General features: G+C 39.5%; 1 protein-coding gene across 4 annotated transcripts in view; it reads right to left on the bottom strand.

Moving 5' to 3' along the window:
• The window catches only part of Lingo2 (leucine rich repeat and Ig domain containing 2), a 1024105-nt gene that overhangs the window by 57071 nt on the left and 947812 nt on the right, over nucleotides 1-19222 (bottom strand). The gene's annotated exons all lie outside the window — the stretch shown is intronic.

Genomic DNA, 19222 nt, shown 5'->3' on the forward strand with positions numbered 1-19222 from the left:
CACACACACACACACACACACACACACACACACACACACACACTAAATGGCACTAAAATAACTAGATATCTGTGTGCTGGTGAACTCTTAAATCATTCAAAGTTGCAAAATGAGTAATATACTTTAATGTAAGTGCTAAACAGCAAAATTCTTAGAAGAAAATATAGAGGTTAATCATCATGGGCTTGGTTCAGGTAAAACCCTAATTATAATACCCAAATTATAAGTGAGGAGGGAAAAAGACAAACTGATCTCTAAGTAAAAGTATTTTTGCTGTATATAATAATATTAATAAAATAATCCAGTAAGCCAATGAAAGAAAGAAAACATTTATAAATCATTTATCTGATAAGAGAGTTATATCTAGGCTAGGATATAATATAAAAGCAGAACTCTTTTGACTTAATATTAAGAATAAGTATTCCAAGGCCAGGCATTGATGGTGCCTTTAATCCCAGCACTCAGGTGGCAGAGACAGATCTCTGTGAGTTCAAGGTCAACCTGATCTACAAGTGCTAGTTCCAAGACAGGCCCCAAAGCTACAGAGAGACCCTGTCTTGAAAACCAAAAATAAATAAATTAATAAAACTGAAGAAATAATTTGAACAAACACTTCACACAAGAAAATACAAAAGTGATCATGAAGCTCTTGAACAGATATTAAACCCCATTAACTTTCAGGATAGAGCAGGTGACAACCTCAAGGACATTACTTCTAATGCAAGGATGACAATTAAAACATGACAGAAAATAGAAATGGTTAGCAGGAACATGGAAACGTAGGGTCCCTTCATGTATTGCTGGTGAGAATGAAACATTTTTGGAACTGATTTCACACACACACACGCACGCACGCACGCACGCACGCACGCACGCATGCACGCACGCACACACGCTGTGACTATGCAAAACCCTGTACATGAATATTCATAGAACTATTTTCATATTAACCAAAAAGTACAAACTATCCAAATGTCCAATAACAGATAAAGTGGGGGTGTTGTCTAAATCTCAAATACAAAGAGTATTTTATGGCAATGAAAATATATTAAAGTATTAGTACAAACTATGACATGGACCCTGAAACCTGAGGATCAGTTTCCTCACTGCTAGGGGTGATTATTTTACAAGCATTATAACCTGTCTTTTCCCTAAATAAAATCCTACATGGAATCCCAATGTATAAACAAAGAGAAATCCAATTTCTATGGTCCAATGGAGGAGGAGATTCCTGATCTCATCCATCTATGGACATTTCTCAAGATGTCTGCAGCATTTCCATGTAGCTACAGAATATTCCAAATTTAACATGGCCCATAGAATACTGTTTAAAATAAAAGTAAACAGGCTGGGTTGCTTTTGAATGTTAATATTATGTTGTTCATTACTTACTGGCATGGGATATAAAGCATCTTAACCGCAGATATGGTAAAGAGTACTGTCTGCTCTTCCAAAGGTCCTGAGTTCAGTTCCCAGCAACCACATGGTACCTCACACCCAACCATCTGTAATGAGATCTGGTATCCTCTTGAGGAAGAGACCTGGTCAGTTGTCCTCATTAACATAGACCATGAAACCCAATATGGACAAGTTAAACAGAACAGCCATATACCGGCTGCCCATGCATGCTTTATATAATATATAGATCATTTCTCTACTTTTTTTGGGTTAGAAGTGATGAAATTTGGGACCATGCATATATTAGAAGCATCATGTCCATTGATTGTGATAATCTCTATATATTGTGACTTCAAAGCAGAGTTTAAACACCCTAACTATAGTCACACATTGTGAAGCAGTCACAGGCTAAGTATTTGTGATGACATTCTTACCAAGATCAGTGGTTTACTATCCAGTGATGGAAAAGGATTCACTTATCAGAGTCTTCTGAACCATCCTTATGAAGGTCTATTCAGTGATAGGAGGAACTGTGCTGAGTATGTGCTCTTGACGACTTTCCCTGACTTTACATTCCTGAAAGAAACCCAATGGCACCAGCCTCTTTTGCTGCCACCCAACTCTTCTTCTTGACATCACCAAACTGCTTGTCAAAACCCTTGTTCTACGCACCCTCTTAAAAAGAGAACTTAGATTTATCTCAGGCCAAATTTGTAGATTTCTCAAGGGATTATTTGTTCATGGCCGCCACCTAACTACCTCTCCAGACAGCACTCAGTTATGTCCTAAGGGATTATCCCTACTTCCTTTAATGATGTCTGTTAAAAAAAAAAAGGAATCAACTTGAAGTTGACTAAAAGAAGAAACTTCTCTAGGTTCCAACTGTTTTCTTGTGGACCTCAATTTTGGAAGGCATCACCTTCATCTACAGAAATATTGAAAACCATTTCCCAGGCTCCTCTCTGGTTCTGAATACATATTTCAGGGATGATGTCCTAGCGTGCACTTTTACAGCAAAATCGCTAGAATGGTTGGTGCGATGGCCTAGGATTAGCATGTTGAGCATCAACTACTTAGCCAGTTTTAAAGCTGTATGTCGAGCTGTTTTAGCACCTGTTATCTGAGGTGCCCTTTCTGGGCACTGTTTCTTCAGTCTCCATCATTTTAGAGTTAATAATATTTTTTATACATAGAATGTCCAGTTTTGTATTTCATTGACAATTCTCCTTTTTAAATCTTCATTTTCCTTTTGACCCCCAAGCCTGAGTTCTTATATAAAACCCCTACTTGTTTTATATGACAGGAATATGCAGTGGGAGAGGAGTGGAGTAAAGCACCCAGGTAAACCAGTCTGTTCACCTGTTTGGTGTTCTGTTGTGATGGGTGTTCTAGGTTCTAGTTCAGTATCCTGAATCAGTCAAACCGTCCATACAGTCTGACAGCATTGGGCTGGAGAATTATTGATTTCCAAAAAAAAAAAAAAATAATCAAATGCAGGTGTCTAGATGTAGCAGACAAGAGGAGTCTGACAATAACTCTGCCATTAATTTCTTTTTCTTTCTTTCCTTCCTTTTTTTTTTTCAGACATTCTTTCTCAGTGTAATAGCTCTAGCTGCCCTGGAATTAGCTCTGTAGACCAGCCTGACCTCAAATTCACAGAAATATGCCTGCCTCTGCCTCCCAAGTCCTGGGATTAAAGGTGTAAATTCTGCCATTAATTTTTTAACATCCACCCTGTGTTCCTGTTTTGAAGCCTGTATGTTGTTTTGCAGAAAGATCCTTGTGTGTTAATATGAAGCAGAAGTTTTCCACAAAGAAGAGGTTTCTGATTCTTTATTCTTTATACAGATTTCAAGTTGATGATGGAAACCATCAGATTCCAGAATGTGTAATACCTCTATCCTCTTAGCATATCGAATAGGGTTTTAACCAATGATTAGATTGTTATGTGGCAGGACATTTCTAGCTAAAGAAGGAGGATTTCCCAGAGGCCCTTCGTTTCTTTTCAGTTCTTTCTGCAGTTCTCAGGCATTGGCAAATCTACTAAGCTGAAGAGGAATCTGGGATTCTGTTTTCCCTATTTCCGAAGTGAAATTCTTCAGGTCTGACATCTTACAGACATAAAATTATAGCAAGTTACTGCATAAGCCTTATTAAATCATCCTTAGCCACATGAACACAGTTGGTGTGCTTCAGCACTGGGAAAATTACTCTGTGGAATTAGCCTACTGAGCTGGAAGAAAATGGAGACCACTCGGTGAAGGGGGGAAAGTGACAAAAACTGTAACCACTAATGGTTTTTAATTATAATTGCATAATAGTCTCTTGACAGAAGGACTCCTCATTGTTTTGATAATTCCTGCCACTGGTCCATTTGGGCCCCTGCATATTCACACAAGCATCTAGACTAGAACGCCGAAGAATGTGAGACTAGCATCTAACATTCTGCACTCAAGGGCCTTGAGTCACATCAATTCGATGGCACTCCCCCAGTTTACTATTAACAAATTCTTGGAATCTGAGAAACGACAAGCAGTTTCCAATTTATATGCCAGACAGTGGTTTATCTTGAGATAAAATGACAAGATAGAGTAACATTTAGTCTACTATTATGCTTTAGTTTTGAATTTCCTGACCACCATGAAGAGTGTGTCAATAAATATTAACATATATATATATAATTTAAATGTATGGTTCTATCAAGAGTTTAATTATGTGTTAACACTTGAATCTACTACACTAAAGAGGCCAATACCGTTTGCAAGTTGAAAAATTATCAAATAATTTAGGACAATTCTGAAAATAATTCAGAATGGGCCCATCAGCTGCGTTATTCTAATGTAAACTATTACATAGAACGTAAGGATGCTTTGATATAGTCACACCAGTCCACCATGCTAATCTCACTCAAAACCAAATGAAAAATCCCTAATAAAACTGAGATATTTCAGAGGATAGTAACTTTGGGATGGAAAGTATAATAAAAAATTCCTCCTACCCATGCTTAATGGTCTTATTCTTCGCTCATCAATGATTAGATAAGCCTTATATCACATTGTTTTGCTAGATTTGAAAAAAAAGCTTTGCTTCTGCATATGATATCCAAACATATTTTCAATAATCCAACTGAAAATTATTGAAATTTTATACTACTAAAGCACATAGGATAAATGGTGGGACTATAAAAGCGTGGGAAAATTTTGACTATTAAATCGTACTGTTAGAACCATGAAGAGCAAATGATCAATGAAAGAATTTTGAAACTCGATGTTTAGATAATGAGATGACTCAGTCATCTTTCTTCTGTCTTTCAGTTCTGTATATTTCAGGTTGACTGACTAAACTTTATCATTAGATATTGCCTATGATGTTAGCGATCTTTAACGTTCTCATTATATTAGGAAAACAGGTCTCAGTATCAGAGCCCACTTAAACACAAGGACTGGTTAATAATCTGTGTCAGACTATACATCTTGGGAAAAGAGCTATCATCCCAGAAGTGGAGTACATATTCTCTTTCCTGTGCTCGAGATGGTGTATAACTCGCATGGCGATCCCTGTTTACCTTATAGACCAAGATCTGATGTGAAATATCATATAAAAACCCTGTCTCGAAAAACCAAAAAAAACAAAAAAAGAATTCTTCACCCTTCGTGTTTGTTTTAACCTTTTTAGCACACATAGTAGATACAACTATGAATTGCACTAAACATTTCTGATTCAATAGTGAGTTAAAGTGATTTGGAATCTGACTACACATTAAGAGGTCTAGTGATCACACACTACAAAATGCGCTGAGTATTATGACGGGAAAGTAAAGGAATACCTCCATAAATGAAATATTTGTCAGGAACACATTTAGGGAATCTATGTATACTGATGCTCAAAGGTGGCTTCTTTGGGGAAGCGGCATTTGATCTTAATTTTGTGGTCACTTGATGTGGGAAGTCCTTCTGTATATGTGTTGCTTTTATTGGTTAATGAATAAAGAATTTGTTTTGGCATGTGATAGGGAAGAGTAGAGCTAGGCATGAAAACTAAACTGAAAGCTAGGACAAAAAAAGGTAGAGTCAGTGAGAAACCATGTAGCCCTAGTTCCTCCTGTCAGTCTTTCTGGAAGGGTGAGGCTGTACTTGAAAGAATGGAGAAGGAGGCGTAGCATATGTGCATGTGTGTACATGTGTGTACATGCATGGGGAAACGTTATCTTCAAACATTTATCATGGAGTTAAAACCTCCACAGCCCCTTTCCTTAGCCCATTACCATCTCCGTGGCAGTCACACCGTGCAGCCCCACACAAGGGTGTCACGCTGCTTACTTTCTTATGACACTCCAGTACCAGTGCTCTGCTTTCCCCATTCTTCCCATCCCGCTCTCTCCGGCTTCTGGAACACAGGCAGCTGATGGTGCAAACTGCATTGAGGCGCCATTCATTCCAGCCTACAAACTGTTTAAAAATTGTCATTTCATTCCCTTTCAGTGGAAAATATTTAACGTTACAAGTGTGTTTAACTATTTGTTATTTAAGTTGTCTGTGGTTAAATTTTAAAATATTTTTTCCAGATTTTTTTTTGATAATTTCTCATTTAATTCTATCATTGTCTGAGAACATCAGATGTTTTCTGTTCCTTTAAAGTTGAGACGATTTTCGTGCAACAGGTGTGGTCTAACTTGGTGACTCTTCTGTGTTATCCCGAGAAGGCCGCACATTTGATTTTAGACGCGTGGAGATTGCTCAGATGACAGTCAGGTCCAATCAGTAGTGCTCTTGATAACCACTATCTCCCAATTGACTTTTCTTCCTTTTTGGCTATCAATTTTTAAAGAAGGTTGTTAATGTTTCCAAATATAATGATGGGTTTGCCAATGTCTCCGTGCTGGGCTGCCAGCTCTGACCTTATTGGATTCCCTGTGGGTTTGTGTTAGACATTCTGAATTGTATTCTTAGAGAAATGACCAATTTATCATTTTGTCATACTGTTCTGTAGCCCTGAATAATTCTATGTGTTTTGAAATTATCTTTATTTGAATTAGTATGTCTATTTGTTATGATTATGGAATGTTTTTTCCCATTCCTTTACTTTAACCCAAATTTTGATCTCTGAATTTGGTTTCTTATGGATATCATAGAATCACAGAGTTGGGTTTCGTTTTCTTTTTAAAAGCATTTTGATGATCTTGTATCTTCATTCTATAGTGTCTATGTTCAGCATATTCATTTAAAGTAAGTATTTACACCGCCAAGTTTATATCTGTGGTACCTACCTTGTTCATGCCTGACTTTACTCTATTTAAAAACATATATACCATACAATGGAGCCCAGGCAAACCTCTCACACCAACTTCCTGAGTGCTGGAATGTTTTCTTCTGACTGCTGAGTCTGTGTTTCTCATGTTGCAGTTCTTCTCTGTTCTTTTTATGTCTTGCTTGAATTTAACTTAGGACTTTCTACAATGCCACTTGCGTTTCTCATACCAGCAACCGTTCTTCACAAAATTCTCATTTAAAACATGCTGTTAATATAAATGTTTAAATTAATCTAAGCCCATCTTCAAATAACACTGCATTATTTAAAATATTGTGCAAGTGTTTTTAAAAGAAGGTTTCCAATGCCCCCCCCCCCGTATATTTGAAATCCTCATTATTCACCTTACAAACCCACAGGCTACAATCACAAAGTACACGGTTACTGCTGCTAAGCAGTTATTTTTCGCACTAATTAAGAATAAGAAAAACAAAGTATTCTATCTATCTCTATACCTTCTGTGATACCCTTCTTTTCTTTACTTACATATCACTTTCTGACCTACGTCGTCTCTTTTCTCTCAGATGAGTCCACTTTAGGGTTTCCGCACGCCAGCTGTTCTCTGATAATGAATTCCCTCAGGTTGGCCTGGCCTCTTCCTTTCTTCACATCTGCTCTCAGACTGGCTTTACCCTTTAATTCCTCCACAGTTGAGGAATGATTTCATGGGATATTTTACTGTTTTCTCTTTCAACAGCTGAAGTTCATTTTGTGATCTTGTTGGTGTAATATGCTTTGACAAGTTTGGTGTAATTCTTATATTCCTGTTTTCTTTGTTGTTTGTTGGTTGGTTTTCAAAACCAGGTTTCTCTGTGTATTAACCTTGATTGTCCTGGAGCTTGCAGTGTAGATGACACTGGCCTCAAACTCATAGAGATCAGCCTGCGTCTTCCTCCCCAATGCTGTGATAAAAGGCGTGCACCACTACACCTGGCTATATTCTTGTATTTTTGAGACAGAGTCTCACAACCCACTCTAGTCTTGAACTCACTATGTGTCTGAGGATGATCATGAACTCCTGGTCCTCCTACCTCCTCTTCCTGAGTCCCAAGATTACAAACCTTCCTGTTTTATGCAATTTTGAGCATTGAACCTAGGGCTTTGTGTGTGCTCGACAAACACTCTACCAACAAAACTATGTCTGAAGCCCTGACTCTTTCTAGCTCTAAATTGTCTCTAACCATCAGCTTTTAGATTTTTTTCATGTTTTATTTTCTGTAGTATAAGTAGAATGTGCTTAGATGAAATTTTTTAACTTTTTTTTTTTAATCAGAGTTTCCTGACTCTTAACTATGGTAATTATTATTTGTGGAAAGCAATGAAATACTGCTCCTCCTTAATTTGAATATTTCTTATTTTCCAGTTATGCTTCTTATTCCTTTTGAATTATTCCACTGTTCTTGGGTAAACCATTGTACTTTTCATTGTCACCCCTCACTGTTTGCTTTGTGGTTTACAAGTTTTTATTGATCTGCCGCAGGGTTTATTGATCATTTCCTGGATTCTTAATGGTTTCCTGATAGGTTCATTAAATAAGTCTCCTTTTGTGTTATTAAATATAATGTTTGAGTCTTACAGTTTCCATTCCACTGACTGAATTTGTTCGTGCATGTTTTCTACACAAGGCACTTAACTCAGAGATGCTAGTTAAATCACATGTCTGGGAATTCCGAAGCACATGTCTGAGTGACTTAGATGGGGCTTCCTGTCTCTTCAGATTATGACTCTTCTTGCTTCTGACCATACTTAGAGATATTCTGTTGAAAACTGGCCCTGATGGATTAGGTGTGAGGAGATGCTCTGTTGAAAACTGGCCCTGATAGATTAGGAGCTGAGGTACACCACACCCTGCTGTGTGTTCATTGTTGACCTGGTGAGAAGCTGGAGTGCACTTGGTGCTTGCTGTATTTTTGTCACCAGAGACTTCCAAGTCCTTCCAAACTGTGTCTTGTTGTATACTATGTTCTTTGTTCACTGGAGGCTGCTGCTATTAATTGATGACAAGCTATAAAAAGGAAAACTTGCATAACTTTATGAACAGGTAGCAATCTTTTAATAGGCATGTATCTCTTTGACATGGCATCTAATAAGTATTTCTTGGTGTCCTCACATTCGAGAGAAGAATGGATACTTCTTGAGTGCTTGAGTCGGAGAATTTAGTATCCTTTTTCCTGGAGTGATGATGTTCTGGTTCTAGTTTGTTGTCAAGAGCACACATTCGTTATGAAAATGCTCTGGGAATGTGTCACAATTTTTTTTTTCACCCATGCCAAATGCAAGAATCAGTATTTTCTGTCTGTTTAATGTGGCAACCTGGTGAATTTTTAGAGAATACAAAGTATGATCTCCCTAAAGTCATAACACCCAGGAATATCTCTTCAGAAAGATTACCTGCAGGTACTAGAAACTCTCCCTATCAGTCTCTGATTTCAGCAGGCTCTCTCCAGGCGAGCCATTATCAGTTGCAACCCTCTGCATTCGGCTCCCTTTCCAGGATTTTGGCATTCAAGTTTACTTTGTGTCGTCCATGCTTTTCCTGGTCCAAGAGAAGCAACTGGCTCTCAGCTGTTCAGCTTTTTCCAGCTATGAGTAATGACCTCTTCCAATCACCTTCACTGCTGGGACTAAAATTGAAAGCAAACTTTTCTTCTCAGAGCTCCCAGCTCCTCTACCTCTTGTCACAACGCCGAGAGAACCTGCATGATTTTTGAGAATTTAAGAGTTTTCATTATTACTGCCTATAATTGTGACAACTGTGGTCTACATGAGAGCAACCAGCCCAGTAGGCATGAAGAGCTATATCTAATTCGTACAAAGCGCTCTATGGGCTAGCGGCTGACACTGCATGGCAGAATGAGGCCAGGGAGCCTGAAGGCCCAGCTTATCAATTACAGCCCTCTATGAATAAATGTATATGCAGCTCTTCCCAGTTCAGTGTGCTGGGTGCGTGAGATTGGTCCCCTAGAATTCCTCTACACGGTTGAAACCTGATCCAGCAGAATGCCTTTATGCCTTTTCAGATCCCGCATGCATCTCCATCCTCACGTTCAGGCAAGGTGAGGACATCCTTTACAGCATCTCCTGCTGGCTTCTGCCTGCCGAGCTGCCTGGTTTGACAGCTTACATTTGAAAGCAACAAGTGGGTCTCCATGTTTCATAATTAATGTACACTCACACTGTTCTGGGAAATGTGACTGCGGAAGTGAGGGCCGAAGAGGAGGCTTGTGAGCAGCGGCCAAATTCTGCAGCATGCCGTCAAAGGCTGCATCTAAAAGAGGGGCACTTGTGCCGTGTCTCCTTAGCTCTGACAATGCAGCAAGTTCGGGGCTGGTTGCTGGCTGCTGGCGACAGAGTCTGGTAGTGGCTCTGGCAAGCCACTAGCAGCAGGCAGCTCTCATTCGTTTTGCTGCCTAGCACCAGAGCGGGATCATTGTTTATTATGGCTCAAAGGCAGTAATCATTTCACATAATGCGAGGATTTTTTTTTCACTCAATTATTTTCATGCTTTGGGCTGATGAGAATAATAATCATGTGTTGATTACTGGTATCTTGACTGATGATGCTTAGGAATGCAGGTCACTGCTCATTCCTAACCATTTCCCCTGAAATATTGAAGGTGGTGATCTGGAATCTCATGCAACCAACTCTGTCCCCATCCCAAAGTTTCTGATGCCGAGAAGACAGTCCAAGATAATTTTTTTTTCAGGGGTCCCTAATTCCTGCAGTCTGCCCTAGGGGATAATTTATGCTGATTTGTTCTGAAGAGACAGACATGCATAATTCATGTCTTGTGCATTGTGGTTTTTGGCCATTGAAAATACTATCTCTCTTCTGCTTCTGGCAGTGCTTGCAGGAACCAGCTACAATAAACATTTCATACCTCAGTGGACACTCTTTTCTCAGCTAATAGAAGCCTGACTTAAATGCAGACTTCATCATGGGAGGAGTGTATTTAATAGTGAATTCAGCTAAGCATTTTTTTTCCTTCCAAAGCATAAAATGAGCTTATTATCAGTATCAATAGTTGGTTTTTCTCAAAAGGAGTCAAGGTGAGAACAGGCATGAAAGGGAAATTAAACTGAAACTCTTGGAGGTTTCATGGTTGGAGGCCAGTTTAAAACTCAAACTCTAATAAATGCTTTTGAACTAGCCAGGAGAATGGCTAGGGTCAGAAAGCGCACAGATTTGAAGGGAAGTGTCAGGGATGGTCTTTCTAAGCAGAAGGCAGAGGGCCATGCAAAGCAGAGATTTCTGAACATTTGGGGGCCGCGGGTGACTGGATGCAGACAGAGGGATGAAGTGTACATGGTGCAAGCAAAGCCATGGCAGTCTTTAAAAGGTCTAAAACCTGCCCATAACACCCTCCAGTGGCTTGTCTTCTTACGAGGGCCGAAGGCCAAGGAGCCTGCGTGATGAGTCAGTCTCTACTGATGCCTTGTCATCTTCCAGCTTCCTGTTGTCCTTCCTCACCACGTTCCTGCTACTGAGGCCTTCCTCTGCTTCTCTATAACCACACGTCTTTACCTGGGAAAAACTTGCTCACAGGATTCACTCTAAATGCTACTTCCTCTGAGGATGTCTGTGTTTACTCTCCCCAAACCCACTGTCATCACCTTGCTAGATGTTCATGCACACATCATTGTCATCTGTTACACTTTGTACTGCTCATGTCATTTTCGTGTTTGCATCCCCTGATTCATGTGTGAGTTCATTCGGGACATCTGGGTTGCTGCTGAAATTGCTTAGGGAGTAATAAATCATCTAAAGAGTTATTAATTGAATGCATAAATGAGAACATTGATTCACAAATATTGAAGCCATGAAAACTACCTTAATGGCTTGTTACAACTTAAATGATCAAGTTCCTAAAATTTCTGATTTGTTGGGCTGGGTATTTGTGTTTCTTATGAGTTTTCAGACAGTGTAAAAGCACACTTGGGAGTACTGCACAATATGGATAGTCCCTTCTGGCATTGTGTTCTGACCACAGGCTTTATAGATCCACTTTTGCAACAAATAGCCTGGAGGTCCTTAAGCAGGTCCTTGAATGTGCATGCCAGTCACCCATGCCTCCTATGCCCACATTCATGGGTAGATTGCCTGTTTCTTTCTAGCCCTTTGCTGTGGTTCTATAGGTAGATACCATATCCTTAGGTATTAATCATTATAGCTACACCCTTACCTTTGGCTTGGTTCCCACTCTAGCTAGTTTACTTGACCCAGACACCACCAAGACTGTGCTTTGCTCTTATCCAAATTCTTAATCTGTAGCTTCTCTTGTGTGTGTCACCCCCTCCCCTGGTTAAGATTCATGCTGCAACTCCTCATTGCTTATTGACCAGTTGTCCTTCACTCTTGACAGACGTCAACTGCACAGAGGCCAGCCCCATCCCAGAGTTAGCTACATTATCAGATATTCCTGTCATGCAGGTAAAGTCACTGGAGATAAAACTTCTTTTCCTATAAATAATGATGATCATAAACAGTTCTTAACAAGGCTTTTTAAGTTTCTAGAATTCTTCTAATCACTTTACATATCAATGTATTTGATCCTTAAACTAAGAATCTCATTTTAAAGATAGGCAAATGGAGGTTCAGAGAAATCCAGTAACATGACCAAGGTTTCTGAAGGGAATCAATGATTTAAACCTGTAGTTCTCAACCTGTAGGTCTCGATTTCTTTAGGGCCCAAATGGCCCTTTTACAGGAGTTTACATATCAGGGATCCCACGTATCAGATATTTACATTACAATTATATTACAAAAGTATAGTTATGAAGTAGCATTGAAAATAATTTCATATGTCTCCACAACATGAAGACCTGCATTAAAGAATCACAGCATTGGGGAGTTTAAGAGCCACTGATTAAAACCCAGAAATTTGGGTATAGGAGTTTTCAATTTGTCTTTCATGCTATGACTGATGTGTGGTCCAGAAAGTATATAATATTACCTGGAGTACTAGAACTCTGTGTGTCTATGTCAGGTTACTGAGCTACACATAACCATACAAAATTATTGAGCACCTTTCTTGGGTAGCTAGCTATGGCAGACACCATGGAGGCCAGCAGCATGTGGTCATTACTTCGTGGAGGTGATTCATCCTCTTCCACTTTCTTAGTTATATAACCTTGGCTCAATCACTCAACTCTTCTGTGACTTGTGTCTCATCTTTGCAGTACAGATAGCATGAGTGGTGTGTACTTCAGTGGTAGAGTGCGTGCCTGGCATATACAAGGTCATCAGCTTGATCCACAGTGCCCCAAGAAGGCATCTGACTATAACAAGCATTTGCCTCAATATATTTAATATAAAATAGAACAGTAGGTTTCAAAAGGTACTTAGGCAGGTCTTCATTTTATCCTCTGTATTTCACCATCCTTGCTTTTCAAGTCATTATTCTTGTCCAAACAACAGAGTTATATCATGGTGAGATGACAGAGTATTATAAATATTCAAATTATGAAAAAGGCAGGATTTGTGCTTTTGTATATACTACACTGTTTATACACAAATTATGTATAATACCACTGAAAGTAACAGCACTCTATACAAATAAATATGTAAAGCAAATGTATGTGTGTATAGTTTATGGATACATGCACTCACAAGCACCTATTTGTAATCATACAAAATTTACATCTCGCTGAGCCTATGGGACCAATTTAATCTTGGTGCAAGAAGCCCAAGGCAACATCAAACTCTGCATAGACAAGTACTTATTAGGTGCTTACTAGGAAGCTCATAGAAGCTTTCAGAAATGGGGTTGACAGATCGAAATGAAAGTGAATACATAAAAGCCTGGCTGTCTATAAAGCTCTGGGTTGCATCTTTCTCTTTGCAAAGAATTTTTTAAGTGATATTTTGTTGGATAGTATTTAATTATCTAAAAATACATTCCTTTCAAGAAAACAAGTGATCAGACCATTTTTCATTTAGAATATTGATTTTTAAAGTTCTTTTACATACTACTGTCACTAGAGACTTCTGAAAAACACATACATACATGCACACATGCATGTAAGCACACACACGTACTCATGCAGGCAAACACACACACACACTCACACACAAATACATACATACAACCAGACTCACAGAATCATCTTTTGAGACGGGACCGAGGAATATGAATTTTAAGAAGCATCCCAACTGTCCTGTCTTTGATATGTAGCCAACATGAAGGTGTAAATTAAAACAGGCAGGGTACCACTCATAGCTATTAAGAAAGGAGGAGGAAAGAGGAGGAAGATGCAAGGATTATTTGGAAGGGAGATAGACAAGGTACCACAACACTGAGAAGCAGGTAAGGAGATTTAGCACCTGTTGTGCTGAAAGTGGGAGGAATTAGAAGAAAGCATCCACTCCGGGATGATCAAAGATAAGATGAAGGTGATGTTGTCAGAAGATGCCAAAAGTAATCGGAAATAGGCAGTAACAGACACGTTGAGATATAGAAAGCTTAGCCATGCCATTATTTAGGTTTTTGATTTTAAAGAATCCTCTGTGAAGTGTTTTCTTATTTTAGAGTAAAAACACACATTACTATTTTCTTAATTGTCTTTTGTTTTCAAAAGCACATAGACACACATGCATTTCTGCAAAGATTTCATGTCAGTTCACCACTGTTAGCTGTTGGGGCTACTGTGGACATTAGAATCAGTGAGGAGTGAGGAGTTCTTAGAATAGATTCTACCATGTCCATATTATAACAAATTATACTTATTACTATTAGTAATTAATGTGCAATTCCATGACTTCAAGGGTATGTCCTGTTTGTTAGAACTTGGTTGGAGGTTAGACAGCAAAACTTCAAGTCATAATGGTCTAGAATACCCAGAGAACTAGTGATGTTACTCTTTTTTTTTTTTTTTTTTTTTTGTTTTTTGAGACAGGGTTTCTCTGTGGCTTTGGAGCCTGTCCTGGAACTAGCTCTGTAGACCAGGCTGGTCTCGAACTCACAGAGATCCGCCTGCCTCTGCCTCCCGAGTGCTGGGATTAAAGGCGTGCGCCACCATCGCCCGGCTGTGATGTTACTCTTGAGAGTGAGACCATACCTCTAGTAAAGAACACAAGAATATAAATCCAGAACCTCAGAAATGAACAAAGATGTTGCAAAGGACAGCAGAGTTGAGATGACAGGGCAAGCCTGCATCTGAGGAGAAGCCATTCTGGCCTGAACAGGCTGACCTATATGTAGGCAATAGCTAGCTATCTGTGAAGTTGCCCACAGTGAAAACTTATGGGAAAGGACAGTGTGGTAAATGAACATTCTGGAACAATAACCACTTTTAACCCAAACCAGGATAAAAGAGAGTATTTTCTTAGCTGAGGCCATTTCTGAGAAAAATATGAACTTAATTGTATATTTGCTTTAGTCTTTTAATACTGAAATTTGAGTAATGAACTTGATTTTTCGCACTGATTAATAATCATAGCACTCTGATGAACTCACTGGTATTTAAGTAATTATCTCAGCAAACTCTGTAGCAACGTCTTATTTTACAGAAGTGGCAAACATCGCTCATTTATGAACTGTAAGTATGGTGATTGGAAATGCATTAAATGACGTGGAAATGAATAAAGGAAGCATATGAAGTCTATTCTCAGCAGCAGAGAAGTAGTTGTGCTGATCCTAGTTGCATAGCAATGAAGTAATGAAGTAATATTCCTTTAGTTGGAGTGAATAAGGCATTGAGACATTTTCTCCGAAACTATTAGCCAAGACAAAATTCTGTATGTTATGATCCTATACTGAAAACAATAGACCAACATGCAGCTCGAGAAGATGGTACTGTTAGGAGCAAACCACAAGGACCAGTCTCATAAGGATGCAAAAATAGAAGCACTATAAATAATGGCCATAGACTTAAAAAAGAACACCGTAGAGATGTGTGTTTGTTTGTTTTTTAGTTTCTTAAATCACACAAACTCACAAATTTATTTTGGAAAAAAAAAACACTTTGGAGAGACAAATTAGCTCTGGGTACAACATTGCTTCATTTGTATGAGCACTTCCTTTGTTGAAACGTAGGCAGGAACACAATTAAGTGGTCAGCAGTGGTTCAAGGTATAGAATAAAGGATAGATTGTTAGTAAATGACTACAACAGCATACTAATCCCATGTTCAAGTGTTGAAAATATTGCATCGGACAAAAGAGATGTGCTCTTTTAAGGGAAAGAAAACATAAAAATAAAAAAAAAGAAATATAGTTGGTTAACAATGGTTAAGCACATAGAGAAAATAAAACAGAGAAGAGGTAATGGTGTATTGATGGGAAGCTGCAACTTACGTGAGTGGATAAAGAAGGCCTTGAAATGATGAGAGAAGGGTGGGTAGGAAGAGGAGCAGAGCTATGGTGTTCGCTGGAGGAAGATTGCCCGACAGAAGTGAGAACAGGTACGAAGGCCAGAGGAAGCAAGGAAAGGCAGAGGAGGCAGAAAACAGCAGCAGACAGCAACCAGCGAGATGAGCCAAATCCCATAGACCTCCAGAGTTCATTTGATTTGGGGTCAGGAACTATGGCAGGTTTTTACATTTTATAAAACCTTACAGATCACAAGAGATTCTAAGGAGGCAAGAGTGAAGCAGCTTATAGGACTATTTAAATGATCAGTCAAAAAATGGCATGGCTTGTACAAAAACTGGGTGTGAGGGCAAAAGGGTTGAGTTCAAAGCATATCCTAAAGAGATATGACATGCAGTGTGGCTGAATAATCAAAATGACAGGAAAGTTAATACTTGCTGTCCATTAAGGCATGGAAGCATGCTTTCATTTTTTGTTCTGAGATAGGGACTCACTCTGTAGCCCAGGCTGGCCTGAAATGCCCTGTGTTGAACAGGCTGGCCCTGCCTTGTTGGAACTCCCCCTGGCTCTGCTTCCTGAGGGCTGGGATTATAGTCGTGTATCATCATGCCCAGTTTGGAAGTAAGCTTTATATCCTAAAAATGATAGCTATTCAGAATGGGTACCAAACTACTACACTCGATTCTTAAAGACCTATGGTTTCAGATGTGGGGAAAATGGTCAAAGATCTCCTCACTCCTCAGACTTTTCGACTAGAAGAGATACAAGTACCCCTCAATATCCAGCCTCCCTGTGTCTCTACAAAGCCACCAGGCCTTTCTACGTTTGTTTCTGATTGTGATGCCAATCATGGGAATTAAAAACCAGCTTCTTAATCTGTGATGTCACTGACATTTACACAGATGCTTGCACACCCAATTGGTGTACACAGCATAGGTCACTCTGGAAGAGCAGCCAAGAGTGTTAGGTATCTTCTGAAGACACCTCACTCTACCTCAGTGCTCACCTGGGTTTCAGCCTCTACTTATTATTGAAAAACTTGTCACCTCGTTAGAACAAAGTAAAGAACTAGTCTACTGTGAGCTTCTCTAAAATGGGTTCATATCTTACTTGCTTTTTTTTTATTAGTGGCATATAATGTGGGACTCAATCAATATATGTTAATTGGAGAAAAGCTTAATTGGACTTGAGCATAGGTGAACTAGATACCCGTCAGAATCAATGAAAAACTTCATTGAAAGTAATCGCCACTCCAAGGCAGAGAAGCTATTCAGCGTATTCAGGAATAGTGACTTATTAAGTTAGTTTAAGTGCAGGTAACCAAGGTACCTTTAATGAAGAGGTAAGAATGACTCACAGTTAGTATATCAATTATTACTATATGAATGAGTGCTTAAAAACAATCTGTTCTCTAAAGTAGCTTGAATAATTCATTACAAATGTGTTTATTCTATGCATTTGCTTAGCTGGTAGGTCCAAATCTAAAAGAAATCAGTTCACTTTCTCATCATGATTAACATGACAGTATGAATTCTGAATGTGGTTCATTTGTGCACCTTCCAGAGGTGCTAAACTCCACAATGCCACAGTGTGCGAGCATGTGCACGCGTGTGTGTGCACACACACATACATATTTCCGAGGAATAAGGATTTAAACCCACAGCCCTTTGCATACTCCTCTTATTCTTGATATCCATCCTGCAATAGTAACACATGGTTTGTTGTTGGATTTAGATGGTGTCAGAAGACTTAAATTTGAATTGGACTCTGTTATTTATTGGCTCTTTTCTCTCAAAAATTCCCTTTCTACATCTCTACAATGGGGACAATAAGGTTGCCACATGGTGGTGTGGGTGAGATTAGCTGAGATAATAGAGATGTGGGTCTCCAGTGTTGGTAGTCATTCCGGTCTGACTGGCCACATCTAGAAATCTGCCCACTCACTTCCAGCAATTTTCGAGTTGCCCAGAGCACACACTCATCTATCAAAGGAAAACAAACCATTACAGAGTGCTATTAGCAATTCTATTCTTAAATCATTGGGCAAAACTACACTTCACCATAATCCTCTGAATCCTCCTTAAAATACCTTCAATCTGGCGAGCTATTTTGGCAGCCAACTGGGGGGGAGGCAGGCAGTACCTATTAAAAGTTGTTTAGAGATTAGGGCTCAGAGAACAGCTGGGTACCTTTGTTACCGCCAAGCTGCTGACTCAAAATGATGAAGGAGAAAAAAAAAAATCCTCACCGGGATGAAGAACAGAGAGAAAAACCACCGACCACAGAGTTGGGTAGCGGGGTAGTGGGAAAATAAAAACAGCGCTGGCCTTTGAAAACAGATTGCTCTGCCGTCCTGTCATGAAGTAGGTGAACAGGCATTTACCATTCCACATGGGACCTAATCCAACTCTAAACAAAATACTACATGATAAAACCCTGCTCCAGGTGCAGGCTGTTTTCTCTTGGTCTCTTGGTGCTTTGTTTGGGGAAACATTTGTTTCTGGGCTTACATTATGAGAATGACCATCTCACGCCTCTCTATCTGCAGGAATGCTGACCACAGAGGGGTCCCACTGGGTGTTAGGGGGAGACATCAACAATAAATACAATGCACGGAGCTAACTGCTCCAGCCTTCTGGTTCCAGACATTCAAGGCTTTGTGGATTTAGTTTTAAGTCGTGAAACAGCAGGTACTAGAAATACCTTTCATCTCTCACTGCCTTTGGGCAATTCTCCACTGTCCTGGAAGAGGCAAAGTGGCAGAATAGAATTTCACAGCCCCTTTTACAGATAAAACCATCGAGAGTCTGAGTGTTCGAGCAACCAAGCCAAGGCACAGCAACAGCTGGTGAGACAGTGGGGATCCTGGCCTGCTATTGGCTGTCTATTGGCACAGACGGATCCTCCAGAAATATTCTCCACATGCCTGTGATGTTAACAATGAACACCGTGGCACACCAAGGTTGTTCCTCGGTTTAGTGGAGTCAGAGGAAACTCAGCCAGTGGTGCTGTGTGAGGAAAATAGCAAGCCGAAAGGAATAAATTTTTTATATGAAGCTTTCCACCTCTTCTTGAAGAGAGAGAAACCTGAAAATCTTACTCCTATGTAGCCACATTCTCTTTATGACAACTTTTCCAAAATAAACTCCTGCAGCTCTCATAGTGCACGTGCTAGGCAGACACAGACGCCCGTGCTGTTGTGACTGT

Source organism: Microtus ochrogaster, linkage group LG5, assembly GCF_000317375.1.
Source record: "Microtus ochrogaster isolate Prairie Vole_2 linkage group LG5, MicOch1.0, whole genome shotgun sequence".
NCBI lineage: Eukaryota > Metazoa > Chordata > Mammalia > Rodentia > Cricetidae > Microtus > Microtus ochrogaster.